The 20,103-nt window shown below is 41.8% G+C and overlaps 1 long non-coding RNA gene across 1 annotated transcript; it reads left to right on the top strand.

Moving 5' to 3' along the window:
- The first annotated feature begins 5,569 nt into the window (after nt 1–5,569).
- LOC114484377 (uncharacterized) lies at nt 5,570–18,021 on the top strand. The gene is made up of 3 exons (XR_003677205.1): nt 5,570–5,657; nt 15,453–15,532; nt 17,950–18,021. It is a non-coding gene; the product is annotated as an uncharacterized lncRNA (long non-coding RNA).
- Nucleotides 18,022–20,103: the final 2,082 nt, after the last annotated feature.

Below are 20,103 nucleotides of genomic sequence, written 5' to 3'. Positions count from 1 at the left end.
TTGTTTGAATTTCAAGTAGCCAACATTGACTTGTGTTAACATAAGCTTCGAAAATTAAAAATAATTTTTTGCAAGATTATGGAGAGATTACTGAATGTAAGAAAAAGTGAAAACCGGGGATCATAATATTCGCAGAAAACTCCCCAAGAATTCATGGCCTCAAGGAAAGACACTCAGCGTGGAATATGTTGGCCTCTTTAGATCTCCCGGAATGAACCAGCTTCAACAATTTCCCATGCTTGGTTCACTGCAGGAAGGCCGATTGGCTAAGCTTGAGTCTAGAGCTGGGAGAGGATGTGATACTTGATTGACAGAGCTACCAAGACTGTATATATTGGGGGTGAGGTGGTTCCCATAGAAAAATTAGGACACTCCTAGCAAGAGAAAAGTGAAGGAACGCTGGCAGGCAGAAATAACAGATGGCCTGCTACCTACATACACACGGAGAGGAGCTCAACTTGAACCTCAAAGGTTGGGAAAAAGCACAGAGACCTTTTCATGAACAAGTTTAGTTAAATTGTATAGAAATTCCTTATTTAATTGAATAAAACTTATAGCTGGAAAATCAGAAGGATCCCTTTGGTCATTCAGTAATGGAAGAAAGGCAGGGGGTGAGGGAAAAAGAAAGGGAGAGAGGAAGAGAATGAGAGTGAATGGAGGTCTATGCTGTGGTGTGGACTGGCTCTATTTAAAGTCCTGAAATAAGGACTTTTTTTTTTTTTTTTAAACAGACGGTGCAATTCTCTTCACTAACCAGTGACTTCAACAAGTGTGACCACCTTAACATACCATCACTGGGGTTGGTGTCACATTGATGTTGCAATGACATCACTAGGAGTCAGTCTTCATCCTCCCGTTATTCTGAACCATTTGGCTGAGCTCATAACATCAAGGACTTTAAGGCAAAGAGGCTTGGAGTCAAATCTCATTTATTTAAACTTGGGAAAGTTATTTAACCTCTCAGTTTCCTCCTCTGTAAATTGGGGATTTTTGTATCTCCCCGGTAGAGTACCTATGTATCTCAGTTGCCTGGGAGAGCTGGCAAGCCCAGGGTCCCATCACCGCATGGACCCAATCTTCCTCCACTTGCCTTTTTCTCATTCAGCACCACCCACACCGACCATGATGTTCTTCAAACAGACCAGGCACCATCTGAATGGAGAGAGAAGTTACCCAAGAAAGGAAAATGGCTGAAGCGGGTTCATCCTGGGTGATCCCAAGAGATCAACCAACTCCCTGGTGCCTGTGTGTCTTGAAGCCTGAGGGTGATGAATCTTTGGGAAGTTTTCTGTAGATATGCTTGTGTCAGTTTCCTATAGCTGTTGAACAAATTGCCACAAACTTTGTGACATAAAACAATACAAATGTATTATCTTATGGTTCTGTAGGTTGGAAGTCTCCCTGAGATACAATCAAGGTTTCGGCTGGATTGTGTTCCTTTCTGGAGGTTCTAGGCGAGAATTTGTTTCCTGACATTTTTTTGCTTCTAGAGGCCACTGTACTCATTGACTCATGGCCCCTTCCTCCATGTCAGATCCAGGAATGTTGGGACAAAGCCTTCTTACACTGTCATCTCTCTGGATCTCTCTCTTCTGCCTCCCTCTTATAATTCTAATGACCCTCGACAATTACATGGGCCCACCTGGATAATCCAAGGTAATCCTATTTTAAGATCAGCTGATTAGCAACCTTAATCCCATCTGCAATTTTAATTCCCCCTTGCCATGTAAATGAACCTATTCACAGCTTCCTGGGATTAGGACAAGGACAACCCTTGGGGGCCATTATTCTGCCGACCACATAAATAATACCCAGTTTCCACCTTATCTTAGATTCAATAAACTCTCTAATAGTCTTCCAATAAATTATTGTTATTTTCCCTCCTTGTGTTGACCCAAATCAGCATTGGTTGCCTTTGCCTGTATCATTCTTCCCCCACTATATGGCATGGGTCACCCTCTTTATCTCCCTGTGTTTCTTAAAGGGAACCTTCTCAGTGAGATCTGGGGATCCCATCCTCGTCACACTCCAGGATTCCAGAACCCCTTTCTCCTAATCAATTATTTCCATAGCTCTTGCCACTTCCTACCTCACTCTATGACTTACTTATTCATTCTATTTATTTTGTGTCTCCATCTGCTAGAACAGAGTGTCTGGGACATACCAGGCACTTAACAAATAAAGAATGAATGAATGAAAGGGTCGTTGTTAGGATTAAATAAAATTAACTGAGATAACTTATGTGCAACATGGAGGCATACGGTAAGCGCTCATGGGTTGGTGGCTCTTATTTTTAACCCCTCAAAGTCTCTGGCTTCTAGAATTCTTCATGGTAAGTCCTTCAGCCCCAATTTGAAGCCATCACAAATGTTGGTAATAAGTCCCAAGAAACTTAACGTTTAGTGTTTCTTTGACTGGAATGTAAAACTTCAATTCTCTGAAAGCCACAAACATCTTGAAACAAGGCAGACTTACCGTACTGGCCTGTTCTTTCTGGAACCGTCTGGCATGGAGGGACAAATTATGAATTTATGCACCAGCGGTTCAGTTTTCTTTCCCTTTAGGGTAATGGCTCTGTGCTCCCAAATGCGAGAGGCCCTGCCACCTCCTCAGGATTCCAGGCAACCACTCCAGCTGTCACAAAGCATGGGGTGGCTTTGAGGAATGCGGTCCGAAAGCCGCAAAGTGAAAAAAGGCAAGAAGGAGGGGACAGCACTCACTGCCATGTGAGTAACGGGCTTTTGCTAATCAGCCTCCGAAGGACCGCTTCCCCGCATCTGCCCCAAATGTGACGCTTTGACCCTGTAAACCCAAGACGTTCAGGTTTACACTCTAGGTAACCAAGACAGCCGTCCAGCAGCTGCAGAACCCAGAAGAAAAAGAAGAAGACAATACATTTGCTTGCTTGCTCTGCGGTGGCAGGTGCACACAGGGAGTCACGGCCTCCAGAAGGAACTGGGGCTTGGCTGCAGAGCTGTCAATTAATCATCATCCGGGAGAATGCCCTTGACAGCAGCGAGAAGAAGCCCTTTCATTTCCTCAGGGCTGTGCCACTGCCGCTAAATGCAAACGCTACTGCATTCGCTGCTTGGCACCCGGCGTCATTTATTTGCTTCTGCTTCTTGTAGAACGAGCCCTCGTTGCAGCCGGACGGGCTCTGCTAAGTTCTCTGAACACAACTGGTGCCTTCGCATCTCTTGTTTCGCTCTAACTGTGCCCCGTTCGGAAAGCTTCCCCTCCCCTCCCTTCCCATGTAAATTCCACTCATCTTTCGTGGTCCCACCAAGTTTCAGTTCCTCCCCCCAACCACTTTTATTGACCTTTCCCCTCCTCTTTACCCCAGTATGTGAATTGAATGATCATGTATTGCAGTTATAATGAGAATAATGAAAACCTGGTTTTCAAAATGCCCCATTTTCCCATTTACTATCTGTATAACTATCTGCATAACCTCGAGCAAGTCACGTGACCTCTTGAGCTTCTGGTTCTCTATGCAGTAGGGATTCCACCCTAACTAGGAGTTGCTGTGAGGATGCCAGGGGATAACGTGGGAAAGCTTCTCTCAGGTCACCTGGCACATAGCAATAGCTCAGTTAATAGCGATTGAATCTGAAACTCCTGTCTTCAGGATGGTTCAGACGCTAAACTAGGGTCTCTGATGGTTAGCGTTCTGTTGACGTGCCTTGTGAGCCACTTATATAAGCCCTCCGCCTCGGACGGCAGTGCAATAGAGAGGCCGCGTCCACAGCAGTGTTGCTACTTTAAAAATGTGTTCATTACAGGGGAACCTCTTCCATAGCCTGAGGTTTCATACCATTCACCTAGCTCCGTTCTCTGCCTCTTTGGTAAGCAGATTCCTTCCTCTCTCCCCCACAGGCATTAATAATCTCCAGGACAACCTTACCTATTACTAGACCCAGAAGCCAGTAGGTTTTCTGTTTCTTCCCTGCTTATTACTGTGTTTTGTTTATGTGCTTCCATTTTCGATATATGGAGTATTAACCTTGTTTTTGAGCATTGCTATGTCTTTTATTATTATTTTCCCCAACTTTTTTTTTGGAAAGTTTAAATCTACTGAAAAATGGTAAGAGTAGTAATATTAACATCTGAGATTCACCTAGTTTCATCAATTGTTAACGTGTTGGCAGATTTACTTCCTCCCTCTCTTTTTTTTTTTTTTTTGGAACCATTTGAGAGTTAGTTGTAAACATCATTATTTGGAACTTCACCCATAAACACTTCAGTCATGTATCTTGTAAGCATAAGAATATTCTCCTACGTAACTTCAAATATAATTATCACACTCAGAAAATTTATTATCTGCCATCCATACCAAATACAGAGTTTCGCAATGATAGCCCACTATAAATATGTTTTAGAGCCAGGATTCCATCATGGGTCATGAATTGCCTTTCTTTTCATATCTCGTTAGTCTTTTCTCTCCAGACTTTTTTTCATGGGGTGGGGAGAGGCAACCAGGGAACACTTGTGGCATTGACAGATTTTGAAGAGGCCAGGACAGTTTGTCTGCAGGATGTCCTCAATTTGGATTTCTTTGATTGTTTTATTATGATTCGAGTCAGGTTAGTTGGTCTTTCTTTTTTTTTTTGTCAGAGTACCACATAGGTGATGTCGTCTACTTCTTACTACATGACATCAGGAGGCACATGATATTAGTTTGTTGCTATGGTTTTTAAATAAATATTTCACTACTTTATTTCTCTCTGTTTGGGGTTGGGAAGGGAATCCTGCATGAACTCTCAGCACCTCGTTGAGTGGAACCCTTGATGAGCTTTTACTGTTGCACTAGGATTGCATTAGTCAGGTTGCATTTTAAAAAATACACTGATGATGAAAATCATTCTGAAAATCTCAAACCATTGTCCTCCTGAATCCCGGGAAAGTGGTGAGAAATCAAATGTTGATTATTTTTTTCCTTTTTGCTTCTTGTTCTTTTTCCTTGTGTAAGGAAGCTGTTTTGTTTTTTTTTTTTCCATTGTGAATCACTTTAAGATGTCTCGTTATACTCATGTGCTGAGATGTGTCCTCCCTTTCTCGAAGTATTGGGTAGTCACATTTTATTCTGAGCAGCGTGCGGTGGGCCCTTTCCGTTTACAACTTTCTCTTTATCACTCTGTGATATATTTTTGAAAAGTTCTTGGCTCTGCCTTCCATGTTACTAATCAAGATATTCAATCCTTGACCCTGTTACTTTGCCCTTGTCCGTCACCACTCCATGTCCCAGCGGTGTTCTCACTTTCCTCCTTATTTACTCTGGTCCGTCGGGATCCCTTGCCAACACTTCTCCTTGCCCTGTTTCTCACTTTGTTGTATTTAGTTGGCAAACTCAAATGCTCATTAAACTCAGTTACCAACACACACTGCCCCTCAATGCAAACAACTGAATATTGTTAGAGAAAAAAACCCCACACCTATGCTGACAGTTCTAATTTAAAATTCCTAACCACAATTAGCCTCTGCTGGGCACTCAGTCAGCATTCCTATGATGCCTCTGCAGTGCTTTTGCTGTACCAGTCTCCAAAACAACTACTTCATACTTTCCCCCTCTCGGCAGACTATCTTACCTCCTACTCTGCTTCTCCGTCAACTTGTAACTTCACCACTTACTTTACTCAGAAAACTGTATCAGGCAGCAGGTAAGTTATCTACCCACCTACCAGAATCCATACCTGTGCTTATTCTCTGGGCTTTCTTTCCTGCTTTAAGAGATGGATGAAGTGAGTTCCTGTTCCAGTGCTACGAGGGCATGTCTCTGTTTTCCTTCCCAACAAATCTTACGGTCATTATCTCAGCAAACTCTTCTTTCTCTCCCATTAGCTTCCTTCCTGCTCTCCACAAACTGCCCTTGTCAATATCCCCAGTGATTTTAATATTAATGACAATTCAGTGTCCATTTCTTTGTCTCCATCTTACTTGATGTCTCAGCCACATTTGACACAGTAACCACTTCTTCCTTCCTGAAATAATTTTTATTCTATTGGAGACACTGTACCTGTTGATTTTCCTACCACCTCTCCTGCTCCCCCTTCTTCAGGACTCTAAATTCTGAAGTTTACCAGGATTCATTCTTGGCTTCTCCTCTTTTCTCAACACACTCTCCTTCCAAGTAATCTCATCCAGTCCCCAAAGCTTTAAACACCATCTTTGTTTTTTGTTTGTTTGTTTTTACTTTTCTACCTTTATTAGAAACACTAAACAAGAAATACTAATGGACCCTATTCGCTAATCACTCTGCTACACAAAGGGAAGAAGAAATCCTGATTCAGGAGCTCACGCCTTTCTTTTTTTTTTTAATCTGCAAAGAATTTAATAATGGCTCTATTTAACAAAGGTATCAGGGAACTCAAGTGAGGTAGTACAGGCCATGGGATTAGCATGAGTGGCCCTAGCATCATTGGCCCTCTTATGACTGAAGGTCTAAATATCATCTTTGTATAAATGACCTGCACACACATGCCTGCACACACACACACACACTCACATGCACACACACATACATATCCATTTCTGACCTCTTTTCTGGTCTCCAGAGTTGAGCATCCAACTGACTGTGTGACATCTTCACTTGGAAATCTCAATTTGAACATATTTTAAAAAGAACTCTTGCTTACCACCCTGCCCAAGCTTGTTAGTCTTTTAGACTTTAGCATTTCACAAAATGGAACCATGAATTGAGTTTCTCAGGTCCAAAGCCTAGAAGTTCTTCTGGTATCCTCTCTTTCCCTTCCTCCCTACATCTAACACATCATCAAGTCCTCTTGAATCGACCCTGAAAACATAACCCAAATCTATCTCTTTCTCTTCATTTTCACTGCTATTACATTGTACCAGTGATTCTCAAACGTGGGTGGACACTAGAGTTCCCTGGGGAGACTCTTCAATTTTCTTAGGTCTTGTTCCAGAACAATTAAACTGCAGTCTCTGGCACAGGGAGTGAGCCACTATCATGTCTCCTGTATAGCACAGCACTGGACTCTTAACTGGTCTCCCAATTTACGTTCCCCATCTTCCCTCAATCCTTCTCAATCTAGCAGCCAGAGTGAGCTTTATAAGCTACACATTCTTTCATGTCACTCCCCTGTTTAGAACCTGCTCTGGACTTCCTATCATTCTTTGGATAAAATTCAAATTCTATAAGGAATTCTCTTGTAAGAGCACCATAAGGTATACCCCTGCCAAGCTCAGAGACACCATCGTGAAGAACGCTCTGCCTCACTCATCCTGTGCTAAGTCTATAGACCTTTCTACTTCTTGCCACCCCACACTTATCTTCACCCTTTGACTTGGAACCAGATAGTCCCTCTGTCCAGAATGTTTCCTGCCCAGATATTCTTGTTATTCAGGTCTCAGTTTAAATGAAACCTCTTTAGAGCTTGCCATTCATTTATGTCACTAGCTAACATTTTATTTTTCACTTTGGTGTTTGTCTTGTTATTTTATCTTTCCATTAGAAGAGATTAGTGACCTTTTCTGCTTTTTATTTACTAAGATCAATGCTTGACTCATAATAATCCTCCATATCTATTGCAAAAGATATGAGTCAATGATTTGCTTTTCAGTTGTGGTCATTCTGCTATTGATTTTTTTAAATTTAAATTTTATTGTTGTTAACTATAGGCTTGACATGGTTTAAAGAATTAACTAATTTTCATTTCAAAAGAGAAAGTCCAAGAAATAATTTCAAACAGCTAAGGCACGAGGTGGTTCAGAACTCCAACACTCAGGCTGCAGCCCTCTATGGGTCACCAGCAGAGCTGGGGGGACTGGTGAAATCATTCTTTGGACTGGGTTCAGTGACCAGAGACACACAGGTAGTCTCGAGGAAAACTGGGGCTAGGTGGGGAATCCGGGTTTATTCCCATTTGCTTCTAAGCTGTGTGACCTTGAGGAAGTCACTTAACCCTGATGAACTTCACTGTTCTCCTCTGTAAACGAGGAAGTTGGGACTGAGGGTCAACAAAGTTACAGCCAACCAGCTTCCATATGCCCTTCCACACCAGTGCCACCATGGCATGCTCTCCCAGTGCAGCCAGAAAGGGACTGGGAATTATTCTAAACACTGGCTTCAGGAAACTCCTGTCAATTATTTAGAGCCAACAAAGGAGATGGAATCTATTTTCCTCTTGCAGATACAATTTTAAATTTCAATGATTTGATGATATTGTACTGATCTAAAAGAGGAGAGGACCTAGAGGTCCTACTTTCTACCACCCTGAGGGCAGTAGGGGATGGCAAACTCACCATAGTAGAGCATGAATGATGCTAGAATGTGAGCCTTACAGGGCAAAGTTGTGGTTTGTTTGGTGCACTGCTGTGTCTCCAGGACCTTGATCAGTGCCCGGGTGTAAAGCGAACATTCCATAAATAATTGTGGAGTAAATAAATTTTCTCATCCCAAAGGTTTTCCCATATTTTATGAAGTCATGTGACTTGTACTGTGAAGGTCTTGACCAGGTCTAGGTCCAAGTCTAATAATGAGAGAGAGAGAACAGGAATCTGGACAGGGGCTGGATGTCTTTACACAGGGAAGATGCCTGCCTCCTGGGTGTGGTGGAGCCTCTCATGGCAGGACCCCTGAATCTGGGAAGACATTCAAGCTGTGTCTACACCACGACCTGCAAACTGAAGTGCCTATGGGGCTCAGGCGGGAGATATGTTAGTGGACAGACTGGGCAGGGTGACGATAAATTGAAGGTCGAGGTTCCAGCTCCTGCCTGTTGCAGAAATGGAGGTCCAGGATTGTCAGATGATGAATTCTTTTTCAAAGAAATCAAGAAATTTAAAAAAATCAAACCCACTTGATTTTTAAAAGTTAGCAACAAATAAACTTAAAAAAATATTTTAAAACCACTGTGCTGAACAAGAGAAATGTGACTCCAGACCAGAGGTACACCTTTGGCCTAGACATGCCAATTTGTCTGAAAAATTTGCAGTTTTAATTTAGCCAATAGTTCTTTCGAAAATCATCTGTCAGAGTCAATCAAGCAACTACATGATACCCGAGAACTAAGTAATTCAAAAGAAACTGTTTGACTAGTCCTAGGCTTTAAAAATCTCTTTCCTAAAATGTCATGGAAAGATTGACAAATGAAACAACACATCCAGTGATTTCAAAACCTAAACACATCTTAGGTTCTAAATGAGCAAAGGTGTAACTGAAATGGGATTAATGTGTATATATGTATATTTTTTCCCCAGACTTATATACAAACCTACAACTTTTTATGATACACAAATAATTTCTCCTCACCTTGCTTTTTGTAACTTTCCAGTTTGAGCAAACTGAAAACAATATTCTACCTTGCAACATAATATTTGTTTAAGATTTTTCTATAAGTAATGTTATTTACTATATAAAATGTGGGCCTTCAGAATGATAGACATCTGACAAATTAACTGCTATTATTATTTCTAATAATAATATAATTATTTCTAATAATAGTATCACTTAACGCTTGGCACCAAAGACTAAGTTGGAAAGACCATGTTAAAAATGTTTATCTAATATAACCTGGCTTTAACTTGTGTGTTTGTGTTTTTCTTATGCTCTTAAAAGCTTAAGGATCTAACTTAGAGAAATGTTCAGGTAAGCTGGAACGAAGTGAGAGAGTGGCATGGACATATATACACTACGCAATGTAAAATAGATAGCTAGTGGGAAGCAGCCGCATAGCACAGGGAGATCAGCTCGGTGCTTTGTGACCACCTAGAGGGGTGGGAGGGAGACGCAAGAGGGAAGAGATATGGGGATATATGTATACATGTAACTGAATCATTTTGCCATACAGCAGAAACTAACACAACGTTTTAAAGCAATTATACTCCAATAAAGATGTTAAAAAAATGTGCATTGCAGATAGTAGGATAAGTGCTCCCAAATTTACAGTTTTCATTAGCTGCCAACTTAACTTTGGCTCCGAGAGTTCATGGGAGAAGCAGCCTTTAGATGTCGTGTGTCATTTCAGGTTACGTAAGGTCTTACCACGGGTTCCATTTTTAGCTCTGTTAATAAAAGGGATTGTTCATCATTATATCAGCTTAGTGGGCACAAACCACACCCAGGATCAAACCTTAGGGGAAATAAGGTGATTCATTCTATTAATCCTTGACCTCCGAAGTCCTGGAAATCCTGCCTCTTACATTGAGATGAAAATTTGAGCACCCAGAGATGAACTGCCTCTTGCTTTGTGGACTTTGCTATTGTGATATCACATTTAGAACATTATTTGGGCCACAGAAAAAGCTGCCATGACCATATGCCTAGGAAAATAAGAAAACATGCTCTTGATGTATGGATGAGCAAAACAGATTATTGCAGAGCAGTGTGGTTCAAAACGCAAGGATTTAAGCACCATGGTGACCAGGCTCACATCCGTCCTAACTGCCCCAGTGTCCTTTGCAGGCACATTGAGTGGAGAGCAGAGCACACAGAAGCTGAAGTGATGGTCACTGTGCATGAAGAATCCTCCTTCCCTCGCCAGCAGGCAGTATGGAGCTCTTGGGTGTGAGAGGCTGCTGCTCCCACTGGTCTTTTGTGTGCTTAATCAGGACTTTCACCCAACAGCCAGATCTGGGATGGATTTACAGGCTCTTTTCAAGGCAGCTGGAGCAGTGGGTGAGAGATCAAAACTCAGTTATGGCTGATAAAAGAGAGGGAACTTTGAATGCTTAGCTGAAGCTTTTCCAGATTCCCGTTGCGGAGCACAGGCTCCGGACGCGCAGGCTCAGCGGCCATGGCTCACGGGCCCAGCCGCTCCGCGGCATGTGGGATCTTCCCGGACCAGGGCACGAACCCGCGTCCCCTGCATCGGCAGGCGGACTCTCAACCACTGCGCCCCCAGGGAAGCCCTGGATTCATCTCTTTTTAGGCTACAAAGTCAGCTGAATTTCTTCTAGACAAACCAAGCCTCCTTGTTCCCAGGGTCACCCAGGGCCAAATGTTGCAGGCTCTTTCCTGTGGAATGGGACATAGAGAAGGGCAATTTGGAGGAGGTAGAAAGGTGAAAGGAAAAAGACTTGGTCATATTTTTTCAAAGCATTCTTGAATAGCAGGAGGACCTTAATCTATAGAGGGTGAATGCAGGCCTTGATTGCATTTTTCTTTTCATGCAGTATAAAAGCAGCTTTGGCATAGTAGGAGTGCTCATTGGAACCAGGAGTATTAATGAATGCTATAGTCAACAACGGGTTGCCTTGATGTGAGCTATTATTCACTTCATGTACTGATGACAGCAGCTCTTGGGCCTTTTTCCACTTCTCAGCTACAGCCTCACAAGTCAGTTCTTTGAAGCTGGTTGGGCCTGATTGAAAAGAGAGGTGGGGTGAGACTTAGATGAGACATGTGTGTGTCTAAGCCTGTGAATATTGAAGAAATGGAGAATCCCATGATTTGCTTTTATGGCAGAAGGTGATAATTGACAATGTCTATGGCACATTCTCGCTATGTTAGCGGGGAAAGTTTCTAAACCTTTGTGAGCCTTTGTTTCCTCCCCTGTAAAATAGGAACAATAATATTGACTTTGAAGTGTTGTGATGAATAAGTGAGATAATATATAAAAAGTACTTTCCACTTGCCTGGCATATAGTAGGTACTCAAGGAATGGTAGCTGTTATATCTCCTGAAATTTGGTCATTAGGGAAAAGGCATTCCAGTTAATACTCATACCATTTTACAAATATTCATTTTAATCTACTTGTAGATTACATTCCTGTATGTCTTCCCTCTCCCATTTTATTAATATCTACTTTGATTTATTTTAATAGTTGGGTGGGATATTGCTGTTTTATTGATAGTTCACTTTTCTTATTTTCTCATTTAAAAATTTATCAATAGAACTGGGTTTGAAATCGTAGGAGAGAACTTTGTCCACAGTTAATTCCCAGTAAGTTTTTACATTTTAATAAGGCCGTTTCCCAATTTTCCCACCAATTCCAAGGGAAAGAAAGGAAGAAGTTCTTATTAAAGAAGCAGAGCCTTGAGATGGATGGTCTAGGGTCCCTCTCCTTGTATACTGAGTCTGTGTTTGATTTTAGCCAAATCTCTATGCCTAGCAAAGCAATAGATTAAGGCAAATGAACTGAGCAATGACTTGAAGTGCTGACCATTTTATCTAGGATGTATGTCTGCTTAAATTGTACACAAGATTTTGTCCCCATTTTTGTGTCCTGATTGGATATACATATTAGATTCTTGGAGCATCTCCCAGCATTGATTAATTAATTCATTTATTCATCCAGTAAATATTTCCAATAAGCATTTACTGAATGTGGAGTGCTTTCAGACACTGTAATAGATTTTAGATGCAGCAGGGGATGTTATGATGTTTACAAGATGTGTGGTTTATGTATTATAGAAGTCAATATACATAGAAGTTTATATATAGGCAGAAGTGCTAAATGCTGTGAGAGAATCAGTGAATGTTCTAGGGAAAGAATGTACTTGCTTGAGATGGGGATTTGAAAGGACTCCCTAGATGTGGTATCTGATGGAGGTTTTGAATGATGAAGAGGATTTGGACATCCAGATACAAGCCTTTGGGCAATGGAGGCAGAGAGAGCAATATGACCAAGTAATAGAGCCAGGCACATGCAAGGCCTACTTTACTTCCTGCTTTACTTCCTGTTTCTGTTATGTGATCTCTTTGCCTTCAGTATAAAGATGTTTGTTTGTTTGTTTGTTTGCGGTACGCAGGCCTTTCACTGTTGTGGCCTCTCCCGTTGCGGAGCACAGGCTCCGGACGCGCAGGCTCAGCGGCCATGGCTCACGGGCCCAGCCGCTCCGCGGCATGTGGGATCTTCCCGGACCGGGGCACGAACCCGCGTCCCCTCCATCGGCAGGCGGACTCTCAACCACTGCGTCACCAGGGAAGCCCTAAAGATGTTTTTAAAAGTAGAAGAGCAAGAAGGAAAACAAAAACTTAAAATGTGAAATGCATTCACATTTATCAAGCAAAGAGCAGTACATCTGAAGCTTTCCAAAATGAAGGGTCTGACAGCCTAGATTGGAACAACTCAGTATTGCACTGAGCTCAAAATGCTCAACTAAGATGATTAACAGTTCCTGTCCTGAGGGATGGATGAATGATTCCCTCCATGGCATCCAACCTCTCCAATAGGTATCCAAATTCTTTAGTCTATTGGATATGAGAGGCTTTCCTTGAAGAGGTAGCCAACTACACCAAACCTCAAAATCCTGAAATGAAACTCACATACTGCAGTAGGCACTTTCCAAAATGGTACCTTGTCTATTCTGAGGCACTAGAACCAATCTATCCAACTATGCTTGGTGTTATTTCCTAGTACAGTGTTTTCTGTGTGAGTCCTATTTCCCCTGATAAATTAAAGCATCCTTGAGAACACACTCTCCCCATTCACTCAACGTCTTGAAATATGATATTGATCAGAATCAGTACTCATCAATACTCGTTTATCAATGATTTTTAAAAGAGAGCTATGGCCATGCTTCATTTTTTGGTGATGTTCTGTGTTTGTTTGCTTTTGCTTCATCCTAGAACGGTAGGTGCCTTAAGAATGAGCATCCAATGAATGTATGTGAGTTGACTCAGGCTAACTCCTACTTTAAACTTAAGTCCACTCTGCTCTAGGCAAAAACAGAACTCTCTTTTTATTTTTTGTGAACCCCCTCCAGAAATACAAAGCTGCCACCAGAAAAGATTATCCAATTTAATCAAACTCATGGCATTTTAGTTTAAGTTAGCAAATATTATGTATAAACCAATTAGCCAATTTGATATGACTGGGGCAGACGAGCCCTCTAAACTACCCATAAGGTCAACTGACCAGTATTAGCACTTGATTCAAGGCTTGGTCTGGGAGAAGTTAGCCATTATGATGCCTCACATTAGCCAGGCTGGCTCTGGGGAGAAGAATCGGTTCCTCTTACATGGATGGGACCAGCATCTTCTGTGGCATACAGCTCACACATACCCTAGGCTTTAAAACTCTAAATGAAGGTTGGACTTGGTTAGGGCCTAATGGCCTGTGTGCCTAAAGTAAATGGGACATCCATCCAGTGATTCTCCAGGGAAATCTTGGCTGACTCCCTCCACTCCCCAGAGGCCATGTGCTGCTTTTCTCAGAGAACTTGCTGCCAGCAGCCTGTCCTGGGAGACTTGGCAGCCAAGAAACTCCCCTTCAGTCTAAATATCTTGGATAAAGGAAAACCCCAGCCATGGATGAAGTAGACTCTCCTTCCCTTTGAATTTTGGGAACATTTTATCAACTTACTCTAAAGGAAGTTGTGTATGTCTTTTTGCCCTCAAAGGAAAAATTTCATTCAGAAGAATCCTCCCCAAAGAAGTGGGCATTGGTTGGGTACAACCTACTCAGGAGAACTGGCAAGCATAGAGGGTCTTAAGACTGCATGTGTACTCGGAGCCTGCCAGTTCTGTGACTCATGACATGGCAGAGGCTGAGTTGGCAGTGAAACCCTTTCCCAACCAAATGTCTCCTGTCCTCACCATCGAATTCTCTACCCACTTCTGAGACAGTGAGTTCTCTGGAAGCACAAGCAGTCTCTTCCCCATTTAGTTACCTTTGTTCATTTGCAGATGTTTATTTTTGCAGATGTATACGATGCCTTTTAAACAACATATGCCAAGTGTGAGCTTAACCAACACTGTCTTGTTTGATGAGAGAACCTTATTCTCGTGCCTGATTGTAGCACTGTTTCACATTTGGAAAATTCTTTCTGGAGGCTTCTCTTCAACTCTGGCTCTGATATTGGAATATAAGCAAAAATAAAGTTTGATTTGAATTCTAAAATACTTCTCTTAAATCCAACCACTTTTTGACACAAACACTCTGATCATGGTAGTGTGACCCTGAGCCTTCCTTGCCCATTCCTACCCTCAGGCTTGTGCTCAGGCTGTTCTCCTAGCCTGGAGTTCCCTTCCTCCCCTCGGCTAATCTATCCCCTTCCCACCCTTAGAGGCTTCCTTGAAGTACCTGATCCCAGTTTTCCATGACCCTTCCCTTTGTGGAATCATTATCAAGTTTGGAGGTTTGGGAAACCAAGTGTAAGACTGCCAGTTGGGCCAGGCCAGTCATGGTATGGTTATCTTAGTCATGAGAGTAAATATGAGGTCAGAGTTCAGGTTGTCCAGCCAATCAGAGGACACTTTGGGGTTCAGTGTCTATACACGTGGACTAAGAATAATGTTTAGTATGCTGGGCCACTCAGAGAGCAAAAGCAGCAGAGTTTGACATAGGCAAAGAACTCTAGAACAAGAAGGTATTTAGAAATCAGCTTCCAGGACTTCCCTGGCGGTCCAGCGGTTAAGACTCCGCGCTTCCAGTGCAGGGGGCACAGGTTTGATCCCCGGTTGGGGAAGATCCCGCATGCTGCAAGTTGTGGTCAAAAAAATAAAAAGAAAAACTTGTATCTAGAAATCAGCTTCCATCCTTTACAGGAGATCCAGAGGCCAGAGAAGTTAGATGGCATTCCGAAGATCACCAGATTTTGTAAGATGGAGCCAGGACCAGAGCCCAGGTAATATGGGCTTCCAGAAATTTCATCTGTGTTTCATTCAGCTACACAGCATCAGGATATTTACAGAGTTTCTGACTCAGTAAGCTTCAAGAATCAGCACTTTTAGCAAATACCACAAGTGTGGCCAATGCACAATACATTTTGAAAATGGCTGATCTAGGTTTTCTGGTGAATTCTCATTGTTGTGTCATATGGGATGGACTATTTGACTCGTATTTACCATTTTTAATATTTTGTGTGCTGTATGTATGAGTGATACATACATACATATAAAAGACTAATTTTCTTTTATATATCGAGATTTGGGTGTTCAAATGGACCTTATCCTTTTTAAAATAGTTACTTTGAGAGATTTTGCAATTATCCCACTGGCTTCTATGGAACATATCTAAAAGAATTATTCTCATAGCCTGGGGCACTTTTATCATCCACGGATCCTTCTGTTTTTTCTTCTCCCTCCCCTCCTTCTCCTGCATAAGGGATTATCCTCCATCCTGGATTAGCCTGATTGTTTCCAGTTGGAGTGATTTATGTTGTTCTACTTCCTGAAAACTGCAGGTTAAGTCTAAAGGCTTGATTAGCACAAGGTTAAACATTGTTAACAAGAAGACCTCATAGGTATTGCTGGCTACTGCATATTATATCTCAGAACATCACTGAGCAGGACCCACCAATAATGATGCTAATATAAGATGTCCAGAACTTTCCATTGTCAAGATTCCTCTTTTATTCTTTGCAATTAGCAAGTAATCAATGGGATGGCACTTGACACCTTGGGACTAGCGTTTTCTCCTCACAACATTTTTTCCAATGGTTTTGGCTCCCCATTGATGTTCCTCATCTGAATCAATGCTTTCATGGGTGGGGCTTCAATTGCACAATGATTTAAAACATTTCTATCATCCCTTCTACTTAAATTCTATTTAAGCCTTGACACCTTAGGTTAAAATGATGCAAAATTCATTAAAGATTACTGACTCTACAATACCTGGTTTAAGAAGACTCTAATTATGTATTTAGTCAATTACTCTTGAAGATGACCAAGTTAATTCTGTGCATTTTAAGAAGTTTCTCAACTCAGTATTTATATAAATGGCCTGGAATGAGCAGAATATCAAGTAATTAGTATACATTTTTAAATGCCCAAAATATCCATGTTTAGAAAGTTAATTATGTATTTATGTGCTATGGATGGGTGGGTAACTGATGGTCATTTTTATAAAGTTCACTGTTTTATATCTTTGCAGAGTATTACTATGGTTTGTCATGAGCCACAGCGGTAGACCTGTGTCACATCTCCTTTTGCAGACACAGCAAAGGGTCCCTCTTTTCGTTCTGACTAGCATCCGATAAATTTCTTATTTGGGCTTCCCCCGCTTCAAGGAACTGAGGGAAATAAACCTACAGAAGCCAACTGCTTGCTACAGGAAGTGTTATGCTTTCAACTCCCTGAATTCAACCGGGAAACAATAGAAACCCAGGGTCAAGGCTGGCAAGTCTCTCTTCTAGATGAGAATGTTAGAATTTGTAAGTAAGGAACATTCATGGAAATTAAAATGAGGCTGTCAGTTCAGATGGGAATACCCAAGACAGATTTTCTCACTTTCTGGATTCTCATCATTTATTGAAAATGGACTTCTTAGGAATTTATTATTTATTTAGTTTCATATATCTCTATGGTCTTTCATCTAGAGGCATAATATCTTTTAGAAGATTTAAAATAGAAGATCTGTGAGTACTACAGGCTATTTTTTTTTAATGGGATCAATTAGCATCAGCTGCTAAAATCCTTGAGTGAAATAAGAGAAAAAATTATTTCTTGAGCTGATTATGTGCTCTGTGGTGTGCTGATACATTGATGATCAAATAATGAATATATTGAAAGATAATGTTATTCAACAGAAGAAATCTGATCTTTAGAACACAACTGAAAATTATTCTTTGCAGGACAGTTGGTTGACTTTAGGGATACAATAGAAGCCAAAAACACAGTCCCCTTCAGGAACAGTTCTTGCCACAAAATTTTAATACATAATGACTCAATCAAAATTAATTCAATTGACATTTATTGAACTATCAATATATTGGTTATGACAGTCTAGGCAATGGCTACAGAAACAGACAACTCCAAAATCACCATGGCTTAACCCAGTAAAAGCTGATGTCTTGCCTACAATGCGAGCTACTGTTCTCAATGTTTTACCTATATTGTCTTCTTTAATCTTTTAAATGGCTTCTGAAGCAGATGGTGTCCCCTTCACTCCCATTTTATAGGTAAGGAAACTGAAGGATGGAGAGATTAAGGGATTTGCCCAAGATTGCACAGCTTGACAGTGGAGGAACTGGGCATTGAACTCAGCACTCTGACCCTAGAGACTTCTCTCTTAACCTCTGCACTCTACTTTTTCCTGGTTTAGGCATGGGAGCCAGTGAACTGTTTGATGCAGGGGAAAGAAAACAGACTCACCAAGGAAGTATAAGCAATGCGGCAAGTAGGGATAACACAGATGTGCACATGGGTAGGTTGGAAACTTGACAAACTGGACAAATTAGCTATGACCTTGACATTGCGTGTCTGGCTTTAATTTCATCATCTGGAAAATGAGAGTGAATAAAAGCCATTCCATTGCGCGTGTGTGTGCACGCACGCGCCCATTCATGGACACGTGTGTGCTCGTGAATATGAGAGAGACAGAGACAGAGAGAGAGGGAGAGAGAGAGCATGCAAAAGAAGAAGGTCTGATACTTAATAAAGTTTTATTCCTTTGCAATGGTTGCCTTTCAAATTTCATGCAGGGCATTTTAATTGGCCTTTCCAGCTTTCAGATTATAGTTCTTGATACTTGTACGCCTCTCCTCGTTTTCTCCTCACCTTCCCCAAAGCAAGTTCCTTAAGTCACTGGGAGACCCAAATCAAGTCTGCTCTCTGAGAACGTGTGCTGTCACCGTGTATCACTGAAGTCCTCAGGAGTAATGATGGCATGAAGAATAATCTATCTATCTATCCATATCTTACAGAAAGGGAACTTACAAAAATGGTTATTTCCTGCTGTGAAATAAAGACAAACTCAGTCTACTGGTATTCAGATACTTGGCCATTTCAGTGACAGGAAAAAAAATCTCCAGGGAGGGATTTACATCGGAAACTCCCTTCTACTATTTCTGTCTCCAGTGCCTGTCACGGAGACAGTTTTGACTTTTACAAGCCTGGTATTTGGACCGGAGACAGAGGCAGGCAGGGAACCCTTCGCGTCCCCATGTTTGTAAGCCCCACACTCACTTCCCACTCAGGGGTCCTCCTGCCGAGAATTCCGGCTCCGCCTCCTCGGGGCTAATTACAGAGATTCGGAGCGCCGGCGAGGTGGACACGACTGCCTTAGGAGCTGAGTTTCTTTCTCAGCCATACAATCCTTGTTTATCCAGAGTCTCGAAATATAGGACAGAAACCAGGCTCAGATGCCACTCGTTGTATGCAGGTGGACATCTGGTAGGAGGCAGTGGAAGATATTCTGCCCTAGAGCGGTCTCCATGCAGAGAGCAGACTGTTTGGGTCCTAACGCTTTAGGAGGGAGGTTTCACTGGAAACTGGGTAATTGTGCCTATGGGGTGTATTCTTCAGATAAGAGAGCAGATCAGAGTACCGTTCTGTTGTTCTCATTGTTTAAGTCAAAAATTTTTAAAAAGTCTTCTCAGATCTAAATATTTGGTGAGACCATCATGAGGCTTTCCCTAATTTCTCTATCCCAGCTCCTCCACTGACACTTCATCTGGTCCAAAGGCCAGTGATGGACACCTCCTATTGGTTGTACACTGATTCCTGCTGCCCTATGGGGAAGTATTCAGTTTGAAGAGCCTTAAACATGTTTTCAAGGGGGATGAGTTTGAGTGCAAGATAGATAAGTCAGTTTAAAACTGAAAGCTATGAGAGAGAAACTTAAATTTGGGGGAATAAACATACACTGGATGTCTTTGAATTGTATGCAATGTGCATAGTGAATATCACCCCACACCCAAACCTAGACAGGGAGGGACTGAATAGCTGTGGGTCTTTCCCTGTCACAATGATCTCTTTGAACAATGACTCTGGTGACAACTTTATTTGCCAGTAAACTGAGATGCTGAAATAGCCTGGCACCAGGATATATGGCTTAGAAATAAATTTACTTTCTGCTTGGCTTGAACTGGAACTTGAAGAAGTCTGTGGAAAGGAGGGGAAATGGGGGGATGCCCCAGGTAGATATATGAGCAATAGGGGAAGCAGGAACCCTCAGGCCATTTCCTCAGTGACTAGTGTTTGTAGGAAGTAGTTGAAGGTAGATTTGGAAAAGTCGATGGGAGTCAGGTTTGACTGATACTCCTAGAGATACAGGGTATCCCATGGGTTTGCACATTAGAATCCTCTTGGGAGATTAACAAAGATATCATTAGTTGGGTCCAACTTCCATAGATATAAAGTCTGTGGGTGGGCAACCCAGGCATCTGTATTTTTTTAAGCACCCCATCATGCTAATGGTAGCCTGCATTGAGAACCAGTGTCAGAAGCAAAGAGAAGCCAATGAACATGGGATCAG

The sequence above is a fragment of the Physeter macrocephalus genome, chromosome 19, assembly GCF_002837175.3.
Source record: "Physeter macrocephalus isolate SW-GA chromosome 19, ASM283717v5, whole genome shotgun sequence".
NCBI classification, from domain to species: Eukaryota; Metazoa; Chordata; class Mammalia; order Artiodactyla; family Physeteridae; genus Physeter; species Physeter macrocephalus.
Note: the sequence above shows the minus strand (reverse complement) of the source record. Positions and strands in the feature narration are given on the sequence as shown.